The 16,905-nt window shown below is 32.8% G+C and overlaps 1 protein-coding gene and 9 non-coding genes across 15 annotated transcripts in view; 3 read left to right on the forward strand and 7 right to left on the reverse strand.

Annotated features, from left to right (window-relative positions):
* Positions 1 to 1,688, reverse strand: part of LOC131846423 (protein trachealess) — a 202,478-nt gene extending 200,790 nt beyond the window's left edge. For 3 of the 6 annotated variants that reach the window (XM_059195713.1, XM_059195712.1, XM_059195708.1), the window contains exon 1: positions 1,258 to 1,687. The gene's annotated coding sequence lies outside the window, so the exon portion shown is untranslated. Of the gene's footprint in view, positions 1 to 1,257 lie in introns of all 6 variants that reach the window. The other 3 variants (XM_059195711.1, XM_059195710.1, XM_059195709.1) reach the window with 3 other exon arrangements.
* Positions 1,689 to 8,707: 7,019 nt separating this feature from the next.
* On the reverse strand, positions 8,708 to 8,779 carry Trnaa-ugc (transfer RNA alanine (anticodon UGC)). Its single transcript has one exon. It is a non-coding gene; the product is annotated as a tRNA-Ala (tRNA).
* Positions 8,780 to 8,884: 105 nt separating this feature from the next.
* On the reverse strand, positions 8,885 to 8,956 carry Trnaa-ugc (transfer RNA alanine (anticodon UGC)). The gene has a single exon. It is a non-coding gene; the product is annotated as a tRNA-Ala (tRNA).
* A 2,037-nt stretch (positions 8,957 to 10,993) lies between these two features.
* On the reverse strand, positions 10,994 to 11,065 carry Trnaa-ugc (transfer RNA alanine (anticodon UGC)). The gene has a single exon. It is a non-coding gene; the product is annotated as a tRNA-Ala (tRNA).
* A 984-nt stretch (positions 11,066 to 12,049) lies between these two features.
* On the forward strand, positions 12,050 to 12,121 carry Trnaa-ugc (transfer RNA alanine (anticodon UGC)). Its single transcript has one exon. It is a non-coding gene; the product is annotated as a tRNA-Ala (tRNA).
* A 114-nt stretch (positions 12,122 to 12,235) lies between these two features.
* Positions 12,236 to 12,307, forward strand: Trnaa-ugc (transfer RNA alanine (anticodon UGC)). Its single transcript has one exon. It is a non-coding gene; the product is annotated as a tRNA-Ala (tRNA).
* A 109-nt stretch (positions 12,308 to 12,416) lies between these two features.
* Trnaa-ugc (transfer RNA alanine (anticodon UGC)) lies at positions 12,417 to 12,488 on the forward strand. Its single transcript has one exon. It is a non-coding gene; the product is annotated as a tRNA-Ala (tRNA).
* Positions 12,489 to 13,669: 1,181 nt separating this feature from the next.
* Trnaa-ugc (transfer RNA alanine (anticodon UGC)) lies at positions 13,670 to 13,741 on the reverse strand. The gene has a single exon. It is a non-coding gene; the product is annotated as a tRNA-Ala (tRNA).
* Positions 13,742 to 14,129: 388 nt separating this feature from the next.
* Positions 14,130 to 14,201, reverse strand: Trnaa-ugc (transfer RNA alanine (anticodon UGC)). Its single transcript has one exon. It is a non-coding gene; the product is annotated as a tRNA-Ala (tRNA).
* A 109-nt stretch (positions 14,202 to 14,310) lies between these two features.
* Positions 14,311 to 14,382, reverse strand: Trnaa-ugc (transfer RNA alanine (anticodon UGC)). Its single transcript has one exon. It is a non-coding gene; the product is annotated as a tRNA-Ala (tRNA).
* Positions 14,383 to 16,905: the final 2,523 nt, after the last annotated feature.

The following is a 16,905-nucleotide window of genomic DNA, read 5'->3' on the forward strand; positions in this document are numbered from 1 at the left end:
AACAGTGTAATAAGATGATGTTCTGTGCCGATCTCAAATAATGAAGTAAGGCAGTAATGATGATAGTATATATGATAGAACTTAAATTTCACTATACTTGCACTATGTATCATATTTAGATATATAATACGAAAGTAGATTCAATTTTTTTTATTAATTAACTTAGTTCAATTATACGAATTCATACAAACTAATATAGAGTACTAAATATATAAAGTATATAGACAGTGGTCAGTACATTCTATAATACATCAGAAGACCCTCAGCTTGTTTACCATTTATCCCTATATTTGTAAAAATATAACCGACTGACCGACAATTTCACCTTTATACTATTAGTGTGGATTTTTATTAAAATAGTTGTGGTTTTATCTCATAGTGTATTCCCATCTAAAACCCTAAAACAAAGGTATTCAAACAGGAATACTAGTGTAGGTTTAACTTAGCAGAATATACATTTCATCTCTTAATTGTTGTCAAAATCTTGAGTTGATTTTAATTAATAAATACTAATATTTAGATACAGTAGAAACCTTTGTTAACATATACTTACGAATTCAATGTAGCGTCTTAATAATTATATTTCTTAGAGGTTCTCTATTTTTAACTATCTGATACTCGTGGATTTGTCAGATTTTTTTTTAGATACTTGATAGCCTATATCCGTTTTCGTGATACTGTCTTTCTTCAAGTCAAATTTTATTAATCATCCGTTCAGCCGTTCTGTCATAAAAAGATAACAAACAGACAGACAAGTTTATATAGTTATAATATTAGTACAGATAACCTGGTTATAAAATACTATTTGTGCCAGTTAAAGCTATGTATATACGTGCTTAGGTACCCATATATCGTAGGCTTGACTATTCGATATATTGACACGGCAAGTTTACGCAAGCGATTGTTTTCTGACAAATCGGCGTCTATTAGTGAAGTCCATATGTTATTTGCTTTCGGCTAAAGTATTTATTGCGTTAGTGTTTTGTTAACCTCAAGGAATTACAGGTTTTTTGTGTTTGATCAGTAATAACATATGTTTGTGTTTGCCGCGTGCGCAAGAGCCTGTAGCCGCTTCGTGTTTAGCGGTCCTGGGGTCCACTGGATGAACAATTCTAAAACAAACAAGCCTACGAAATACTTGACGCCGTCACAAAACTAAGTGAAAAGCTAACAGACACATTGCCTAAAACACGGGTATGTCAAGTGTTCGGAAACTTGTCGTTTCAATGATTCTATTTATATTATATTGTTACTTACTTATTAAAACTTAAATGAATATAGAGTTGGTAAAACCTTGTCTATACTATCACAATTGTAACTGCTTGCGAACGTGCAAGGGTGCCTTATATTTTCTTTAGACAGCGATAAACGGCGAACATGTCACAAGTACACAAATTAATAACAAACACTCATATCCACAATGTCAAAGAACCACACAAAATAACAATTCAGTCACTACACAGTTATAAATCACATTAAATCCGCCGCGATCACTGGCAACATCGAAAAAAAATAAAATGGAACGCGCGAATATCAACTGTCAAAGTTTTCCCGCGCGCGCATCGATACGGGCCGTGACACGCGCGTGTGCATACGTCACAATTAACATGCATTTTGGTAAAAGTCGTGGCGTGGTGGAAACACGTGTGCCGAGTCGGTCGGTCCAGCGGTCATTGAGAGGATCTGCTATCAAAACTATACGGCGGCGTGCGACGGCGGTGGATGTGTGCGCCCAACCGGCCCAGCGTACGCCAGGCATACGAAACAAGCCTGCAAGCTCGCTGTACGGGCACGGACTTGCCGATCTCCGGACCTGAACATCACGTCGCGTGTAATTGGGTTACGTTTACGTGACGCGGCCCGCTGTCACGTCGTGCCTAACTTGTGTTATGGGGGTGTGACCTAATTACTTTCGCTAAAATCTTCTCTTTACTGCCAACAAAAAGCTATAGCATTTTATTTGCTTTCGCTACACGATTACTGGACTGTAGCGAACTCGCAAATTGGTTTTATCGATAATGTACTTAAATGGTTCCTAAAAAAAATTTAACATGCCTCGTCTTTATCACTACTTCAAATTATTACTTCAAATTATACGGCTACATTTTTATAAAAAAAATTAAAGTCATGATTGTTTGAAGAAGAAAATTACATTATTAACGATTGGTTTTAAGAAGTGTATTAAATTCAGCATAATTAGGTTGTTGGTACAAGGATGATAATGGATGTGTTTACCTCTTTTGTTGGTACATCCAGTCACTTCACGCTCTTTAAAAATGCAAATCGACAATTATGCACTTAAACCTAATTGGTTTTCTGCTACATAACACAGTGTTACATATATTTTTTCATACTTTTTAACCGTTGTCTCAACTCACAAAATAATAAACGAAAAAAAAACCGCCATATCGCATACTTAATAATAAAATGTATTAACTCAACAGAAAAACATATGGAAAATTGACTATAAAGTTAAACACATAAAGTTCATTTTCCAAAATACTTTTTCTGAGTTAATGAAATTAATATTAGGCATGAGGTATTATTTTTCCCACGTTTTACATTTCCACCTTTGCTCTAACTCTAACGACAATTTTGACGTTTATAACTGTCTTAGTAATATTAAACTGCGTCATTGACGGCCAGTATCGTTTGAGCTTTACTTCCCCGCACTCCACATACTAATACTGACTTACCGGGGATAATACCTTCACTATTAGAGGTCCTGTAGAATTGGTCGGTATTTTCATAATTGCTTAGACTTATGACACATGTGTGAATAAGTCCTAACGGTTCTTTGGTAGTTATTGAAGGCTTTGTTGGTTACAGTAACATTACCTATGTTATTTTGTTACACGGTTTTGTTATATTAAATATGCTAATATAACATACCTACATAATAGTACCTATCATAAAAGATCTAATAATATCCTATATAAAATTCCATTATAACGAAATCTTTTTATGATATTTGGACAGAGCGTTGCTTAACTGACTATTGAAATAGAAATAACATGAAATTCAAATTGAGTTAAAATTAACTAATATTAATGAAGTGAATTTGGAACGTTTTTAGTGGTTGTGTGTGACAAAACCACTAAAAACGTCCAAGACGTTGTAGTCTTGGATGTAAGTGACTTTGGAACGTTCGCCTTCTTTCAGAGTAATAGTAAGAGAGTTAAGAAGACTTTCTAATCTTTGTGTTGAATACAACTATCAATATCTAAAAGATCGTTTGCTAAAAAAATGTACATTATCATTACAAATACTATTATAATAATAAATACTACTATCTTAATTCATATTGATTTGAAATGCGACTACAAGTTATGTACAAGGAATAGGCTATACCAAAACCAAAACTTTTCTATAGACAATAAAACATACACTCTGTAATTTTTTGCAGTATTAAATATTATTCCTTACAAGATCAAATGATCTTCTGCAGCACCGTATCCCATATCCCATATCCCTAGAAGACTAAATGAACTGCTGCATCAACAGATAGTCAAATTCTACTCTAAGTAAATACCTATATATAATAAACTGGGTACAGTAACATAGATTTACATAAAATGTATTTTTTTTAATTTTAAAATGAATATCCCTGGTGAATTTGCCATGATGAGCTAACCGACCTGACATCATGCTCATCTCATCGTCCTTCACTGCTATCCGCCACCATTAACACTTAGTGCTAACAAATGCATAATACCATTCATATCCATGAAGAAGATATCCTTTAGTCGTGCAACCGATTGTCAAATTAGCAGAAACGTTAAAGAATTACATCAAACAAGAAAGAGTCCGTAGTAATAAAATCGCAGCGTAATCAACTGGGCGCTAAGTAAGTAGAGCAAATTTCCTCATACAATCCAGTAATGTAGGTATACCTTTCAAACGATGAAAGAAATTCTGAAGTCAGTGCTTAAGTTCGAGTTTACTTTCTTAATGACAAAATTTGTTATTTCCTTTTATATTGATATACCTAGGTAGAGATAATAATACAACGTTTAAGATGCTGTACAAATAGATGCAAATTACTCTTAAACATACAATTTTTATAGACTTATTCACTTTACTGATGAATGAAGATAAGACGTGGGTACGTACAGTAATTTACGAAATCGATATATTTATAGCCGGTTATAAAAATGTTCGTAACACAAGCTCGCATTAATACTTTTTGCTGCAATTTCGTTTAATAGCCACATTACCCTGAAAATGTCGTTTCTGATGTTAATTTTTGTTATCGAGATCGCGCCGCCTGCAGGTGCATATTCATACGTTTTTAATATAACTCTAATGGGCCGAGTGAATTTTTAGTAATAGACGTAATGGCAATTCACCATATGAGGTCGACCACCACGCGGTCCTCCCTGGCAGTCGTCGTAAATAGATAATTCTAGATAAATTCGCCACGTTGACCTAAATAACCTGAATTTACTCTTAGTTATTTTTTATCTACTAACTAAATTTTATTAGGTAAACATAAAAAAAAATATCACTGTTCACACACTTTCTTGAGGCAATAAATAAAAGTTAACTTCCTTGTTACAATGTTGTCTGCGATATATAAATATTATACAGTTATTAAGTTATTTTAGAACGAGTATATAAAATCATAAGTGAAATTCTTATATCAAAATACATATAACTTAAACCAATGGAAGAAAAACATTAATTTGCTTTAACACCCTTTATTCATGCTCACGCATGCATTCAACAACTTTAGTTTTTTTCATTTTTTTTTCATAAAAACATCTTATACGAAGTGTAGGGGTAAAGGACCAGCATTAGAAGACCTCAATAGATTGTACAGATGCAGAGATCTGTTTGATGTCTACAGACCATCTCATTCTGGACGGATTATTGTGATGATACTACCTCAAAAGGATGTAAGTCTGATTTACTGCTTTAAGTATTATCACTCCCCTGGATTAAATTTACATAATATATATACATAACATATATATTATACCTTTTTGGTATAAAAATTCTTTATTTTTATATAAAAAAGGTTGTTTAATATGCTTTTTTCCTTTTTTCCAAACACAGCTTTCGAAATTTAAAAATCTTTAAAAAACAAAATGCTTAGTCATTAACATGTTACTTATTTAAAAATAGAACAGAATTCGATTTAAAAAATAACAGCACCCATCTCTGCTCAATAAGTGAGTGAGAGCGGAACAGATATACATCAGCTGTGGCGTTTAAATTTCGAACAGCGTGCGTCGATTGGCCGCCAGGCACGTTCGGAAGGCGGTGGGCGCGACGACACATCCGTTAGGCGTGGTCACGTGATAACGTGTAAATTCTGAACTGATAGACAATGTAAATTAGTTTAGGTGCGTTCAGAATATCAGTTGAACGTCGCTCGTAGCAACATTGCTACGCCGTAGGCAAGTCAAATCAGAAACTATTAGTATGCATAAGTAAGTTGGTTATTATAAAAATTGTTATTTAACAAGTCTAAGTTAAAATATTTTTCTACTTAGGACAAAATTAAGTAAATTTTAATTCTATCCTGCGCAGTTCTGCAGCTTCTGTGCAGGCTGCACTGGACAAGATATTTGTTCATAAAAAAATGTTCAATGAAATTAATTGACTTATTCTAAAATAACCAAACTATAGTGGACAATGATCAAAATAATTTTCTATTATTCACAAAATTAAACTAAATAAATATCCAAAATGCTTTAGATTGGTAATATTGCAGAATGTTGGTAGTCACATATTTAAACTTTTTTTCAGTACAGCTACTTCAGTTAATAAGAACTGGCAAACTCAACTGATAATAGAGCCCAAAACAATGATTGTTAGAATTTTTGTTTGTTTTGCAGTTAATATGCTGTTCTGTTAATATGCTGTTCTATATGTGCACGCTAATCTCAGAATTGGCTTAACCGATTTGTTTGCAGCTTTCACTAAAGGATAGTGATTTTAAGTGAATGTTCATTTAAAATTTTGAGTAGTTTTATTTCAATCAGTTTTGTTCGGGTTGTACCGAAATTATAAAAAGATATATAATAATTCATCATTAAATAATAATAATAAAAAGATATTGATAATAAAACTGCTTAATGACAAATGAGTAGTTCGCGTACCTACTTATTTCTTTGTTCAGGCGTTCTCGATTACAATACTGATTTTTGGCAAACTATGAAATGTTGACGTTGTAAAATAATGTACGATGCTAACTTGTACAAGTTTATAAACAAAAAAGTGATATAAATTTCGTGCCACTGGTACCTATAGGAAATCACGGGCTCAGCTAGTATGTAGACACCTAATAAAAATTCATTTAGGATAATATCATAAAAAATAATCTAATATAATCTGAAATTGTGTTACAGAGTTACGTGGTACATAACTTATGACATTCAAACATACAGTGCTACTTGCTATATAGATATAAATATGTCATCTAAAGTAGGTATAAGTCCAGAGTCCTTGACCGACACACCGCAGCCTCAAATAATAAATAACAATACAAACAAAAGTAGCCTCTATAGCCTTCAGCATAAAGTTCAATTACAGCAGCAGTAAAGTTGCTAGAGCATTAGGTATGCCGAGTGCGTAGATAGGGACCAATCGATGAAACAAGGAAATGAAAACTAAGAACTGTAGAATTCAGGATATCGTAATATTGTAAGTAATAATGCATGTAAAAATTTCAGTGTCACGTAAAACGCCTTTTTTATAAGTATACTAGCTGACTCTACATCACATTTGGCCCGTTTTTGTTACATTTTTCACTGCAACTCCACTTCTATTATTCTTAGCGTGATGTTATATACCCTATAACCTTCCTAAATAAAAGGGCTATTTAACACTAAAAGAACGTTTAACATAGGTTAAGTTGATTCAAAGTTCACTATAAGCTACCAAACGCACAAACTTTACCTCTTTATAATATCGGTATACCTAGATAACGGCATACAACCTGAAAAGTTGTCCCTAACCCTATACATATAGGTCATATGATTACGTGATACCCATAGGAATAGATATCACATCATCATATAACCATCATAGCTCCAAGCGTAGTTATTCCGCAGAGCTAAGAATTTACCTACTTTTATTGCTTTTTTGAGATGAAATGTAACACATATATATATATATCCTCGTGATACAATCTATTTTAATGATAACTTTCATTAAATCCGTTCAGTCGTTTAAAAGATGACAAAGAAACGCGTAGACAGACAGACACTATCGAATGCAATATTAGTATAGATAAGTAACAAACATTCATATACGTACCTACCTACTTAATTAAACTAGACAACTACTCACTTAATGAGCCTTTGTGTTCAAACTTCATCAACTCTCTCAACGTTCTCATTAGAATGCGAAACAAAGATATTCATACCTAAGTTTCATACCTATGATATTCAGCGACTCACAAATAAATTAATGTTACCTTTATGCGAAACGTGTTGTTATAATTCTGGATACAAACTCAGACGTTCAGACTATGTTTATTAAACAAAACTCTTGTACTCATTACTGAAACTCATCGTTGTAATAAAATATAGCGAGTCACACACTTCTCTTCTAAATAATTTAATTTAGATTTATCTAAATAAATTATTTTTAAAGTCTCTAATTTTTAAATTATAATCGAAATACTAACGTTTGACGGCCTCGGAGGTCTAGCGGTATAGCAACTTGCCTTACTTCCGATGGTCGCGGGTTTGATTCCTTGCACGGCACAAATATTTGTATTCATGAGTATGATTGTTTGTATCGGTTTGTATCAGTCGGTGTTTTCTATATACAATATGTATTTTTGAAAAAAAAAAACATGTATTTGTATCAGTTACCTAGAACCTACCCATAACAAAAGCTTTAGCTAGCTTAACTTGGGTCTAGTTGGCGCTGTGTGAATTGTCCTAAGTTTATTATCTCATCAGGCTCATCGAGGTTACTTGTGATTTGAGAGCTGGTAACTACTTTGCTCAGAGGTGAAGTATGGCTATTCAAAGAGGCAACAGTGCCAGTAAAACTGCAAAAACTGCCAACACTGGAAGCAGCGTACCTAAGATACGCTGCTTCCATGTGTCGGGTTGGATTAGAAAGATTCTTTGTTGTCATTGTATATAAATATAATTTATAAAAATACTTATTTTTTCACTTTCGCTTTTAGTACATATTATTAATATAAAAACCGGTTTTAACACAAATAATTTTACTGCCAGTTTGTAGCCACTGCTAGTGCAACCTAGTTAAAACGGGGCGAAGGGAATTGTTAGTAATGTTAACTAATAACCCTATTGCTAAATATATATATTGCTCGTGATAAATTCCAGGTGAATTTACCATTGGATAATTGGCTAATTGACCTGACTTCATGACCATTTTATCATCCTCCACGCTGTCCCGTCAGCGTAAACTGTTTACGTGAGCGAATGCACCATTTCATTGTCATCCATAAGAAAAAAACCTCTAAATATCGAGAGAGGTAAATATTTTACTATAAAATTATTCGTGAATGAGACTTTTAGTTTTGTTAATATATAATAATTTTGTTACATACTTATATGATAAGTCGTATATAGAACCAGTTCAGCAAAAAGATAACTTAATTCAACCGAGAATAATTCTCTTCTTTAAAAAATAGATTAGGCTTGTCGTGACATATTGAATGTAATATTAACATACAACATAACAATAATAATAAAAATATTTAAAATGTTAGCCTTGGAGATGCTGGGGATCGAACCCAGGGCCTTTCACATGCAAAGCGAACGCTCTACCACTGAGCTACATCCCCTTATTATTTTATTGTATATGTACATATAATGTCTAGTGTTAAACCTTAAGAAAATAAAAATATTTCTGTAACTAAGACCACGACATTGAATATCATAGTTTAGTTTGGAGATGCTGGGGATCGAACCCAGGGCCTTTCACATGCAAAGCGAACGCTCTACCACTGAGCTACATCCCCTGTTGGTTGTTTTATCAATATAAAATTATACTCGTACGCCTATTACAATACATAATAGACGTGATTATACTAGTAATTGATATCAGTAGTTCACTGATGTCAAAACATTTGAGTAAATATTAGTATAGTATCTACTTAATACAGCTGTTGCTAACAGTACTAGTTTTGAGTTAGTAGCTAGTTTTGAGGGAAAGGGGATTGTTAGTAATGTGGACTCATAGTCTCATTGCTAGCAAAGTACCATGTCTGCTTGACATCTAAGTGTTTCCCTCTAGAAACAATCGTGATAAATTCATGATGAATTTACTACGATGGGCTAAGTGACCTGACCTCATGCTCACCTTGTCATCCTCCACTGGTGCCCCACCAGCGTAAACCATCAGCGCACGCGGGTGCACCATTCCATTATCTTCTATTAGAAAAAAAACAGTAAAGTTTTTATGTAATATACAATTGATCTGGAATGCTTTTACGAAATCTTAAGTAAAATATCTTCATTCTTGTGGGTCTATTATCTATATTCTAGTCGCTGATCTGTAATAGTTATTAACATCTGGCGATTCTTTTTGTGGACTCCCGCGATACAGGTGCGCAGAGTGCGGGGTCCAATGTATAATCAAAATATGTAGTATTTGTATGTTTCGAAATAAATAAAAGTACGTACGTATTCAAAATCAAATTTATTCATTAACATAGGACCTTTTGGCCTGTTGTGCATCATATTTTTGGTCATTATTTCAAACGTCAAGTTCGGCTGACTATATAAGTTGAAAAAACTACAAGAAACTCAATTGGTATATTTTTAATGTTACTATTATTTTTTAGTGAGTACAAAGTAACTAGTTCCTGTAATGAGGTATTTTGTCATTACTTTGGAATTAATATAGTTACCAGTACTCTAGTTACAATGTGACTGTAGATACCTGTTACTTATTATTATACCAGTTACTTCCTACAGTTTATCTAGAACTAAACGCTACGTAGTTAATGAAAAAAAGAAAACATGTTTTAATTAATTAAATAAACAAGCCTCATCCAGAACCTATGCCTGTGACCTTCAAAAACGTCACCAAACATATAATAGTCTAGACTCTAGTAGATTCCACGTTTGAATGATGAGCTATCTACTGTATCAAAAGTAACTAGTATCGTCGAAAACGAAACGACATTGTAGTAATAAATACGACTTGGTTTAGCAACTAGTACACAGTAAAGGTACTCTATGTATTGATTCTTTTACAGCTCTACTACACAGAACCTAATAAATCGAACAAGTTTTTATTAACAAATTATTACACTAATTGACCATAATATACATATAAACAAAATAATGTTTATTATTTGACCCTTTATATTTTACAATTAACATAATTTGTTTCAATCAACTTAAAAAATAAAGCACTCAAGCATATGTTTATGTTGTGTGGTATCTAAGCGAGTATCGAGGTTTTCCTGTTAATTTATAATTAATAATAACAATAACCTATGATAATACATACAGCGTAATCTAGTCAAAAACTAATACCTATATACATTGAATGCTAAATAACTAATAAAAATCACTGGACCAATACAAACAATCATACAAATAAATACAAATACTTGTATCATATGTAAGTCGAAACCACGACTATCAGAAGTAACACGACGTTTTTAACCACAAAAGCTATTCAATTAATTGAAATAGAGTTCTCTGATTGTATATCTACCCATATTCTTCACGATAAACCTTTATTATTTCCCATTTACATCTCACCGCTTAAATCAGAACTCAGCTTTCAAAGCACAAGATGTTAGCTGAAATAAGTAAAATAGAAACAACAGGTGAACTTTCTACGACCACTACAAGTCCATATTAAACATAGTATTTGGTAATATAGTTAATAATAAATTTATTATGTAATTATTTCTCGTGTTAAATATTAGATTGAGAAAATCTGTAGTTTATTCATAATATATAGATTTATTAATTTATAATATGTATATAGAAATGCAGCTAATTATATTGAATTTTGAAATAATAAACAATTCAAAGTTTGGAGATGCTGGGGATCGAACCCAGGGCCTTTCACATGCAAAGCGAACGCTCTACCACTGAGCTACATCCCCACATGTAACTAGTTATAAAATTATATACCAGTTTCGATGCACGACAATATGATTGAAGCATTTGAATAAACATATGTCGAACACTGTGTACAGAACCTATACCTTACGTACTTCTCACTAATATTATAAAATGGAATAAAATACTGTGCTTAGGCCATATATTCCGGAATAAAAATTACAGTCTTTTGCAATTAATTAGGGAAAGATCCAGGGTTGATCGAAGACCAGGCAGACGCCGTATTTCGTGGTTGAAAAACTTTAAGCAGTAGTTATGGATGAGCACCAGGTCCCTTATCAGGACCGCCATGGACTTATGGACCATGCCATGGACCCATGAAATAAAGATCGCCAAATCTCCGATAGAAGATGGCACCTACAGAAGAAGAAGACTAATATTATAAATGCAAAATTTTTTTGGTATGGATGGATAGATCAATATTTGTTACTTTTTCACGCAAAAACTACTGAACGGATTTTTATGAAACATTACTGTAATATAGCTAGGCTATAATTGAAAAAACTATTATGAAAATTGGGCGAAATATAAAGATAAATATCAAGTTAGTGTAATGCAGACGAAGTTGCATGGTTAGCTAGTATAAGAAACTAATAGTGTTCTTTAAGTCTTACGAAAAATAAAAAAGGATAATAAATTTTACATAACCTTCGAGTTGTGCGACTAATGTTAAATCACTACAGGGCAAAGGAGACAATATTTTTATGTTCACCTATACCTTTTTATTCATTAGTCATTACTCATTAGGTAGGTATGTACATGCGTTTTATCCATGATTTCATTATTATAACCTAAATAATATGTTTTCCTTGTACAAAAAAAACTTAGGTAAGTGCGTTTTCATAGAAAATACTATGAGTATATTAACTTCCACAACCAAGAACATTAAATATTTACTCAATTGCGATTCACATAGTGAATTTGATACGATACCAGTGTTGTATATCATTTTATATAGCTTTGTATGTGGGGATGTAGCTCAGTGGTAGAGCGTTCGCTTTGCATGTGAAAGGCCCTGGGTTCGATCCCCAGCATCTCCAAACTAAACTATGACACACAATGTCGTGTTCTTAGTCACCGAAATATTTTTTTTTACTTAAGATTTAATATAAAAAATATTAAATATTATATGTATATATACAATAAAATAATAAGGGGATGTAGCTCAGTGGTAGAGCGTTCGCTTTGCATGTGAAAGGCCCTGGGTTCGATCCCCAGCATCTCCAAACTAAACTATGACAATGGATGTTGTGGTCTTAGTAACTAAATTATATTTATGTACTTAAATAAAAACATTAATGACATCAGATATAATATTATGAAATAAAATAACATGGGGATGTAGCTCAGTGGTAGAGCGTTCGCTTTGCATGTGAAAGGCCCTGGGTTCGATCCCCAGCATCTCCAAAGTTAAATAATTTGTTATTTCAAAAGGAACTATAATTAGCTGTTATAATCACAATTTCAATATATTGAATATTTAGTTATAAAACCAATTCGTAGTCAAACTTTCTTACTTAATATTATTCTATAAAAAAAAAGATAAAAACATCAATGGACGAACAAAACTGTTTTAAGAGCTGTTTTAAGCTATTTTCAGTGTTTGTATAAGATGGTTTAGCTGTAAGAGGCTGGCTGGCAGTCGGGTACCCGTGTAGGAGCGCAGTGCGATCGATACCCCGACGTGACTCGAGTGCAAACAGGCCCCGGGCTGTTCTTGCGGAAATTACATCAAAAGTGCCTTACATTATAATTCCTTAATGCTAAAAACTCGACGACAATAAACGACTCTATTTTTCACCCGTCGCTGTAATTAACAAGTGAAAGGCCTCGTCAAATTCAAAAACGAACAGTTATTTTTTGTATTATGAATCGAGAATAGAGTATTTACAGCACCATCGTGGCCAAGTGCTATAATTATATTTCTAACGTTACTATAATGATAAAAATCCAGATAAATCATATTAATCCAAAAGAAAGGATCCTTTCCACTATGCGTGTTTACTAGAACATAAACAATGCCTGTGATTACCCTATCTGCGTTTATTAAAAAGATACATTTTAAGATAGAAACCATCATTTAACATTGATGTTTTATAACTTAATTCTTTTCTGTTTATTCATCTATGATTTATCGAAATTTATTTTAATATGTTGTATTTGTGTTGGATAGTAATACAAAGAAACGTCAAGTAGCCTTATTTTATAATGAAAATATCTTTTTATTTTATTTTAATACTGAATAAATTATTCGTTATGTTTACTATTATGAGGTATTTTAATGCAAATTATATTAAAAACGTGACAGAAGTTTTTTTATACTAAAATGGGGGCAACTATATAAAAACGACCCAGATGGTAAACAGTTACCGGAGCCTAGGGATGCCTGGAATACCTGGAATGTCACGTCCGCATTGCCCACCCTAAATATACATATATAACTACCTTATTGTATTTCTCAACCTGCCAACGTTTACTACGTAATTGTTATTGTAGTTGAACTACATAAAGTACTAACAGTAACACTAACCAGTTCTTTCATTCTAAAATAATTATAATACAGTTGTTCAAAAAATATCTACTCATTTTGGAGATGCTGGGGATCGAACCCAGGGCCTTTCACATGCAAAGCGAACGCTCTACCACTGAGCTACATCCCCTGTTGGTTGTTTTAAGAAAATATAAGACTCATGAAACAACTAAGTAATTATTAACATTATTAGTTAGTATAATGGTTATAAAAATGTTCCTTCTCAGTCAATAAGTCTATTGCCAATTCAATTTATTTTCAGGTTTACATGCTGATCGTCCACCGTAAGGAAAATTCTTAGCCATGGCTATATATATATATAACAGAACTACACAACTTACAATTCTCGAGGTCTAAGAAACCTCTGTAACTTATATTATCACAGCCAAATCTCACCCTATATATACTCTTTTTTATAAGGACATATTTAATATGTTAACTTTTTCTCAAATTATAAATTAAGCAATGTTGGATTGGGGGCTAATTAAGATTTATTTAAAACAATAATAATTCAACTTTGGAGATGCTGGGGATCGAACCCAGGGCCTTTCACATGCAAAGCGAACGCTCTACCACTGAGCTACATCCCCATGTTATTTTACTTCATAATATTATATCTGATGTCATTAATGTCGCTATTCAAGTACATAAAAATAATTTAGTTACTAAGACCACAACATCAATTGTCATAGTTTAGTTTGGAGATGCTGGGGATCGAACCCAGGGCCTTTCACATGCAAAGCGAACGCTCTACCACTGAGCTACATCCCCCGTTGATTATTAACAGAAAAAGTAGTCCACATGAAACATCTAAATAAATGATTAAACTTATTTGGTTTACGTAATCAAAGAATAAGTAATATTTACAATTGCCGCTCAGAGACAATAGAGTTCATTAAAACATTCAGTAAGTACATAGATACAAGATGTAATCACATACAATATGAATAATTGATTCCATGTAAGTCAAGAACAAAAATATTAACTCAAAAAACAAAGTATGTATATTCATACTTAAACATGATTGGTGAACAGTATACGGGTTTAAAATCAGGGATGGTGTAAGCCATAGCTTCTAAGTCTTCTAACATAATCTTCGTGATAAGGGTAAACTGTCCCATTTTCCCTCATCATCCCACCTAAAACATTATTACATAGTATCTAAGTGACAAAAATTAGTATTTATTCCTACTATCTAGAATTCAGAGAACCAAATCGTAAAACTTTATGGTTATTATCCTACTTGAATAACATGCATTTTTCTGTTCGGACAATTCACTCAGCGCCATCTAGACCCAAGTTAAGCTGTGTTATGGATACTAGATAACTGATACAAATACATAGATATTTCTTTTCGTAAATACATATATATTATACATAGAAAATAACCAGACAAACAATCAAACAATAATATGGATACAGATGCTTGTGCCGTTGTGCGAGAAATCGAAACCGCGACTATCAGAAGTAAGGCGGTGTGCTAAACCGCTGGACAACCGAGGCCGTTGTGTCAATGATTTTCGAATTAGTAAACAAACTCTATATAAAGTTGCATAAAGTATAGTTTCCTTCATTTGCCAAATATATGAAAACCTGTTGAAAATAAATGCCATTGGATCCGTTGGCCAACAATAAATCTAATACGGAGTGTAAAATCAAAAATCACAAATATAAATGAAAAACTGAGAACACATCAAGTGGTTAGGAGCCGACGAACAGTCGGATGGACACAAGAAATCATTATTGCGACGGAATCCATACAAATAATTGGCCCGTAAACATGTCAGGGCGGCGTCTCTACCATGTATATTACAGTAGGGCTGTGCCTGCAATCATTTTACTTAGAACTAGCTCACCCGAAAAAGTATTTTCATTTTTTTTAGACTTCAAAATAAAAAATTATATTTATTTTTTAAACTTATTATCTAAAAAATAAAACGACTGTAGCTTGCCTCCTATCACGTTGTATTCAAAATAAGGTTACAATATCCAGCATAACATCAACAGTTAAAGATTCCTCTCATTTCCTGTTTGGCATAACGGTAGTGACGTGGGTGTGTGTGTGTCATCTATATATAAAAGTCAAGTCAGTCAAAAGTCAAAAATTTTGAGCAGTCAGAAGAAGGCAGTTCAAGACAAAAGTACACACGCGACTAAATAAAAAAATTATCATTTAAACAAGAATAGATGAATATAGGTGATCAATGATGAGATAAATAATATCTATTTATTAATCTCATTATAATCTAAGGTTTGGACGCTAATTTATCCAGATCTTTTTATTTTTATTCAGGAATAGCAGTCCTATTCACTACAACAGTACTTTTTTTTTCTTATAAAATTGAAAGAACAATAAGCTGACAGTTCATCGTTTCAATCTTAGTCAGTTTGCTTCTAGCAAGCTTCAAGCAAGTCAATTTTTTCTGTCCAACTCATATTTTTTTAATTCTAATAATAAAAGCTAATCTATATAACAAAATGTATATGTTACACATCTTTCAGGATAAGAGGGCAGCCCACGGCTCTACATTATTATATTTTCAAGATGTACGTAACGTTAAAAATATTTATATTTATATTTCCGGTTGGACAACCCTTGGGCCGATTATCCGAATCCGTCAATGTCGTATCAATAGAGGCAGTGGGGCGATTTTTTCGTCGCGTGGCTCATGATCGACGCGCCGCGCCGGGAGATGGCGTTGCCCGCGAGATGCGCGTGCGCACACAACCAACATATACAACCTACTTAAGATTATTGTTTTATACTTGATGAATGAATCCTAATTATGGCGATAATAATGTATCTAAGTTATTTTTTTTTACGAATTACAAGGTTAAAACTCGTATATTTTATTTAATTAATCATCACAAAATGAGCTAGTTTATCGAATGAGTGCTAGAGTAACAGTTCTAAGTTCTTATTAGATTGATCCGTGCAAGATTTTCTACAAATTAAATATATTTTCATAGTCTAGGTGTTACTCAATAATTATTATAATTCAAATTACCATTTGCTAACTTTCAATGAAACACAGCTTTTAGTATTTTTCTTCTATCACTTGAATTGATGATGATTATAATCATCGCAAATAATCATGTGTTAAACAAGTTCCTCGTCAATTTTTATGATAAAATAAAAAACATACAGACATAATTTCTAATAATGAGAGAATCCATTAGAGTCATGTAGACTACTTTTTAGAAAATTGAATACACTTATCTTAGCTTCAATGTATATACTAGAGACTGGAATTTTCGTTAAGATTCATCAGGAATTCTATGCCACTGCGAATA

Source organism: Achroia grisella, unplaced genomic scaffold (genome assembly GCF_030625045.1).
Source record: "Achroia grisella isolate CSIRO2021 unplaced genomic scaffold, CSIRO_AGI_Agris_v1 utg511, whole genome shotgun sequence".
Classification (NCBI taxonomy): domain Eukaryota; kingdom Metazoa; phylum Arthropoda; class Insecta; order Lepidoptera; family Pyralidae; genus Achroia; species Achroia grisella.